Here is a 7,262-nt window from a genome sequence, read left to right as displayed (position 1 = left end):
GCCAGGGCCCCTCACCAAGGGTCTCTCTGCATTCTAGATTCCGCCACTAGTCTTGACATGACTTGTACATTGTTAGGTTTGGTTTTTCTTTTTTTGTACGTGTCGACTTGTAAATCTTATTAAATTGGGTTCTTAAGCAGCTCTTTTCTGGCTTCCTTGCTTGTTGATCCCGTGAAGGCTTGAGCCTCTGCCCCTCCAGGAACCACAGAGACGAGTAAGCTGAGTCCTTGCCAGCATGTATTAAGCACCTGCTGTTGTTAGGCCAGACAGTGCCCAGGCCATACAATGGGGACATGGTGACACGGAGCGACAAGGCCCCTCCCCTCACAGAGCTCACATTTTAGGAGCGGAAGCTAGCAGTGATAAGTCAGCAAAGAGACCAGTTTAGATATCGATCGTGGATGTGGTTTTGGCCATAATAACAGAGGGGTTATTCAGATGCGTTAAGTTCAGGCTCCCAGGACATGTGGTAGAGGTGTGAGCAGCTCTCTTGTGAAATTCAGGCCTGCCAGCGGTGACCATTGTTGGCAGGAGCAAGGACCCCCTCCTCCTCCACCAGCACCCCAACCTTCAGAGGGTACAGGGCAGACAGCACGTCCCTCCCTGCCTTGCTTCCCTTCCTTAGAGGGAGAAAAGCTTGAGCGGGGCTTCCCAGGGACATTAGGACATTCTCAGGTGGCGCTAGTGGTAAAGAACCCACCTGCCAATGCAGAAGACGCAGGAGAGGTGACTTTGATCCTTGAGTTGGGAAGATCCCTGGAGAAGGAAATGGTGACCCACTCCAGTATTCTTGCCTGGGAAATCCTATGGACAGAGGAGCCTGGCAGGCTACAGTCAATGGGGTCACAAAGAGTCAGACATGACTGAAAACACACATATACACACAGAAACCCCTTGTAGCAGTACCCAGCAGAACTCGCCTCGCATCTCCTTGGCCAGAACTGTAGCCTGTGTTCTTTCTTTCTTTCTTTTTTTCATTCTTTTGTTGTTTTAATTGGCATGTCTCTAGAAATGACTGTTGTTGGTTGAAGATAGAAAATTCTTCATCAACATGATAAGCAAAGTCCATTTTAGGTTTTTAGGAATGACAATTGTGTTATTAAATGTTATTCTGATATTATGGAAGACAATGTGAATTTTGACTACTAAACACATTATTACATTTTAAAATACTAAACCATCCTTGCTTAACCAATCTAGTGGTAGTAAAACAAAACATGCTGTGAAATATAATTTCTCTATTAGCTCATTTACAGTTTTCTACCTAAACTCATTTATTTCTTTAAACCCCCAAATTTCACAAAATCTTAAGCTTTAAAAGATATCAAATTGGGAATTCCCCAGCTGTCCAGTGGTTAGCGCTCTGTGCTTTCACTGTTGATGACTTGGGTTTGATCCCTGGTTGGGGAATTAAGAACTCACAAACCAAGTAGTGCAGCCAAAAGGAAAAAAACCCACCCCAAAACATAAAAACAGAAGGCAATCCTTTTCGTAATACCATATGCCTGGTGAAGCCTGCCCTTGAAAACCAAAGGGAGTAGGACAATGAGGAAAGTTCTGAGGTCCAAATGGCCAGCTTCACTTGAACCCAATTACTTCAAACATCTGGAGATGAAACCATCTATTGTCCCCTGGGGAGCCCAGCCAATCAGAAACTGTAGTTACCCAATCAATGAGAGGCCTCTTCCTGCAAAAGATTCTGCTTATTATTGCCCCTCCCAAGGCCTCCCTGCCTCCTTCTCTCATGCCCTATAAAAATATAACCAAGGCCCGCTTTCTGGTTCTCTGGATTTGCCTGTGGTCTGCCATAGTTTGCACTGCCAAATTGCAACTCTGGCTATTCTAAAAGTCACTTGTGCTGATAAAATAACTATTATTAAAGTTGACATATTCAATGCAGTACCCACTAGGTTTAGCCTGTTACCAGACTAGTTTCACACTACAAACTTTGAAACATTAAAATTCACAAAATAAGACGCAGTTAAGGGACTTCTCAGACTGTCCAGTGGTTAGGACCCCATACTTCCACTGCAGAGGGCACCGTTTTGACTCTATGGTCAGGAAACTAAGACCCCGCATGTCATGTGGCTCAGCCAAAAAATTAACAAATAAAAAGGCACAGTTAAAACATTTTTTTGTTATTGGCATTTAAAATGAGCTTCCACAACTTTTAAAACAGACAAGATAATACAAAGTAATATCAGAGTATTCACAACTTGCAATTGTGTATATGCTTCCCTTTCGGCCTGTTAGTACCATGAGGTCTGGAGTCATCTTATGTTTATTCACAACTTGTGCTTTACTGTTTGTCCCCTTCAAATCTCCCCACTTTGAGGAACACTGGGTCCCTTTGCCTTCTGCTTGCATTCAATTTATAGGAACAAAAACAGAGGATGGAAAAGAATGAGCACATACACACATGCCACACACAAATGCTGTTGCTATCTCAATTTACCTAACCTCCCAGAAGGCCTAAACCTCCTTGGTTGGTAACAATCTTTACAGAATATCTCTTTCTCGTTAAATAAACAAACCCACATACATGATTAAATCAAAACACAGAATCTAGTTCTCTCCAATCCTCAGTCAGGTTTTCGTCTTAGTATGTAAACAGACAGCAGTAAACTAGCTTTATAAGAAACTCTGTATTGAGAGGTACGTTCTTTAGGGCTTCCCTGATGGCTCAGTGGTAAAGAACCCGCCTGCCAATGCAAAAGACATGGGTTTGATCCCTGTGTCGGAAAGATTCCCTAGAGAAGGAAATGGCAACCCAGTCCGGTATTGTTGGGAAATCCCATGGAGAGAGAAGCCTGGTGGGCTACAGTCCATGGGGCTGGCACAGGAGTCACATAGCGACTGAAACATTTTTCTCTAAATCTAATCTATTAAAGCAATTCAATAAACACTTATTAATGATAGGAAAGAATCCAGTTTTGCTGGCAAATAAGTCACCTTTTTTTCATTCTTAAAGAACTACTTGTAAAAGTATTTGGTACAGGAGCCAATGACAGGTACATTACACATTTACAAGTTTCAGCACTGCTCATAACAGATAATCTAGTGAACATTGTTTACAGTTTCAACACAGAGAATGTAAAATAAGAGACTTCCTGGTGGTCCAGTGGTTAAGACTCTCTGCTTCAAATGCAATGGACATCGGTTTGATCCCTGGTTGGGGGAACTAGGATCCCACACATTGTCTGGCAACACCCAAAAAAAAAAAACCCCATTAACAATGACGACAAAATCAACAACTCCCGAATTAGAAGATGAGCATCACCTTTTACTAAGAAACTATGTCTCCATGGACCAAAACTCAGGAAAAGGAGAATCAATTTTAGACCTCATTCCACAGGACCTCAGTTTCTGAAGTATCAAAAAGGACTTATCTCACTTGTAGGAAGGTTCCACGGAATGGAATCAAGGTAAAACAATAAAACATGCCAGTGCATGTGAAATAAAAAGGTATATATTCTATACACATTCATAAAAGAAATATTTTAGTTCAGAAAATTAAAAGCCTGATCTGAGATTGAATTACTGTGGGACTACCTAGTAGTCACAGCTCTTACCGTGTTGATATCCAGTATATACACATGAACTTTACAAATATGATATAGTCAACAGACAAATGTGTTACATTTATGTTTATTAAAAACTGCTACAAACAAATGAAGCCTGTACAAAAAACTTGAACATCCACCCCTGTGAAACAGTAAGCTCCAGCAACATTATTGCTTAGGACTTCACATTCCTCTGCCTTGGCCTCATACTCCTCCTCTGTCATGGATTAGTCTTCCTTCCCCGCCACTTTGAAATAGTAGTCTTGAGAGACATCATTGCCTAGGACCCCCTCTTCCTCTGCCTCGGCCTCAGCCACGTCCTCTTCCTCAGCCTCAGCCTCTTCCTGCAACAGCTTCCATTTTCTTAGACTTCACCTTTGGTTCCACATCCAGAGGTAAGTGTACCCAGAGGTAAGCTGTCCGGCAGAATAAAATACTGGATGTTCTTTCCTCGAATACTCAGTGTTTCCAGCTGTACACGCTCTCTGTTCTTCAGGGTCATTGTCACTGCTTTAAGATGTGTATTCATACTGACATCTACGCCTGTGATTGTTCCATGGACCTGTGTTCCATTGTCTAATTCAATGGTTACAGTTTCGTGACTCAGTTTCATCAAAAATCTCACAAGCTTCATCCTAGCGGCACCATCACCCTTTCGGCCCGATAGTACACAAAATCCAACCACCGAGAGCCGAGGTTGGGCGTATGAATGGCCGGAAACACTTACTTTTGGGGCTCTGACGTAGAGACCGCCCCGTGTTCTTTCTAAACTGATCCCTGGCAGCAGGAAAGGAAATGGCCACCATCATCCTGGACACTGGACACAGGAGATCTGTTTCTGGGCCTGCAGAAAAAACTGTGTTGCCTTAAGTTTGTTGTCACCCAATCAAAATTGGAATCCCATTTGCCAGGAAAAGAAGAGGAAGCAGGAATGGCTCCTGTGGAGTCAGGCCTTGTGTCCACTCCAGAGTGACATAAAGAAAGGAAGAGCTGGGGGCCAAGTTCGAGGGAGTGATGGTCTGGCGGGCGCAGGTGGGTGGATGGGGAGGTGGGGTGCGTGGAGGACGCCACTGAGGCTGAGACCTGGCTTCCGGGCCAGAGCATAGAGAAGCACAGACTGCCCCGGGAACCGAGGGAGGTGGTTCAGAGCTCCAGCTGCGGTGTGGAGGTTGTGGTGGGCAAGACGGGAAGCCAGAAGGCCCTAGGGGGAGATGATGACCTGGGCTGGGGTAGCAGCGAAGGGATCCAGGAACACAGGCATTACGGATCATGTTAGAAGCAGACTCAGACTTGGTGATGGGTCACACATCACATGGACAGCTGGTAAAGAAAAGGATGGACCGAGGCTGGCATGACAGGTTGGGGGTTGAGCGGCTGAGTAGACACTGTTAACTGAGACGGGGAAGAGGGACCCATCAGAGGACTGACAGTTTCAGGCATGACTGTGTCTGCTGCCTTCTGAGGGACTGGCTGGGGGAACAGGGTAAAGGGTGGTGTCAGGAGACTTCCCCGGTGGCTCAGATGGTAAAGAATCTGTCCCCAGTGCAGGACACCCGGGTTCAGTCCCTGGGTAGAGAAGATCCTCTGGAGGAGGAAATGACAACCCATTCCAGTATTTGTGCCTGGAGAGTTTCACGGACAGAGGAGCCTGGCAGGCTACAGTCCGTGGGGTCACAAAGACTCGGACACGACTGAGTTACTAACACGCACAGAGGAAGACTTCACAGGGAGGCCCCATTTCAGCTCAGTAAGTCTGCAAAGAGGGGGCGGGAGGACAGTAGAGGAGGAAGTTGAGTCTGAAGCAGTGTGGACACTGCAGTGAAGAGAAAGGACCCCGGCATCGGATGATCCGGGATTGACAGCCTGGCTCCCTGTCCCTCTTTGCCACCTTGGGCAAATTTCATCTCCCCTGTTTGGGTCTCAGTCATCTCTTTCCGTAACTGGAAAATGCCCAGCCCCAAGTATCTGTTGATGAGAAGATGGAAATCAGGTATTGGCAGGTGCCCCGTGTGACCTGAGCAGCTGCTGCTCATGGAGCGCAGGGGCTGCCGCTCACTGTGTGAGTCCCACCCTCTCACAAGTGTGGCCGCTGACTCTGAAAGTGAAAGTGTCTGGCTTCACGGTCCGGTGGTATGTTAGGCATCTATGTTAGGCGTAACAAATTAAGCTGAAACTTAATGGCTTAAAACAAATGGAAACTTTTACAGTTGTGCTGCTTAGAGGGGCAGGGAACCCAAACTGCTTGTGGTTATCCAGATTCCTGCCACCCCCCCCCCCAATCTTATCTATGGTCAGAATGCAGTGGCAACCACAAGGGGTGGTCCTAAAGAGACTCTGAACTTAAGGAGAGAGCCTGGCTAGGTTTCTCGTGCATTACCTCCCCTCAGCCAAACTCCACCCTCAGAAAAGAGGGTCTTCTCAAGCCTGAATTATCTCCATCCTGATTATTTGGGGGTCCTGTAAAAAATGCACGTTCTTGTGCCCTACTACAGACTTTCATAATCTGAATCATTGGAGGTAGAATCCTGGGACTTAAAATTTTTTTAAAGATGCTTTCTTAGTAGAACAGTTTTTAGATTTACATGAACATTGGGAAAATGCTACAGAGAATTATATACCCCACACCCAGTTGCCCCTATTATTACCTTTGAAATTTTTATTTATTCACTTAGTTTTGGCAGTTCTGGGTCTTCATTGCTGCAAGGGCAATGCCCCTCGGCATGTGGAATTTTTCCAGACTAGGGATTGAACTCAGATTCCCTTCACTGGTAGGCGGGTTCTTAACCGCTGGACCACCAGAGAAGTCCTCCCCTTCTATTATCTGACATTAGTATGGTATGTTTGTTACAGTTAATGAGCCAGTATTGATATGTTTTGACTAACTAAAGTCTATATTTTATTCAGATTTCATTAGTTTTTACCTAAGGTTCCTCTTCTGTGCGAAGATCCTCCCTACACAGGACACCACATTTAGGTTCCTCTCGGTTGTGACAGCTTCTTCGACTTCCCTTGTTTTTGATGACAGTTACGAGGAGTCGTGCGTGGTGAGGTATTTTGGAGAGTGTGCCTCAACCAGGGTTAGTCTGATCTTTTTCTCCTGATCAGAGCGTGAGGAAGACCACAGACGTGAAGCACCACTGTCATCACATGTTATTAAGAGTACATAGTATCAGCGTGACTTGTTACTGTTGCTGTTAACCTCCATCACCTGACTGACAATGTTTGTCAGGTTTCTACACTGTAAGTGTAGTACCTCCACCCCCACCACTGTCCTCTGTGGAAGAAAGTCACTGCGCACCGTCTACACGAGGAGTGAAGAGTCATATTCCATCTTCAGAATGGAATATCCACATAAATTAGTTGGAATGTTTGCTTATTCTCCACCATTTATTTGTCCAGTCATGAGCTCATGGAGATTTTATAGACTGGGTTATAATCCAGTGCTGCCTGTTGCTCAGATTGTTCCAGCTTTGACACTGGGAGCTCTTTCAGTTGACTCTTGTCTCTTTGATATACCTCATCGTGTGTGTGTGTGTGTGTGTGTGTGTGTGTGTGTGAGAGAGAGAGAGAGAGAGAGAGAGAGAGAGAGGGAGGGAGGGAGGGAGGGAGAAGGAGATTCCATGGTGTGGGGGTGGGGGTGGAGGCAGAAAGACAAAGAGATGGAGGCCAGGAGATTTCCCTTCTGGAACTACAAGATGC

At 45.5% G+C, this 7,262-nt stretch overlaps 1 pseudogene; it reads right to left on the bottom strand.

Annotated features, from left to right (window-relative positions):
- Positions 1 to 3,671: 3,671 nt before the first annotated feature.
- LOC136158844 (small nuclear ribonucleoprotein Sm D1 pseudogene) lies at positions 3,672 to 4,208 on the bottom strand (annotated as a pseudogene).
- Between the last annotated feature and the right edge of the window lie 3,054 nt (positions 4,209 to 7,262).

Source organism: Muntiacus reevesi, chromosome 2, assembly GCF_963930625.1.
Source record: "Muntiacus reevesi chromosome 2, mMunRee1.1, whole genome shotgun sequence".
Lineage (NCBI taxonomy): Eukaryota > Metazoa > Chordata > Mammalia > Artiodactyla > Cervidae > Muntiacus > Muntiacus reevesi.
Note: the sequence above shows the minus strand (reverse complement) of the source record. Positions and strands in the feature narration are given on the sequence as shown.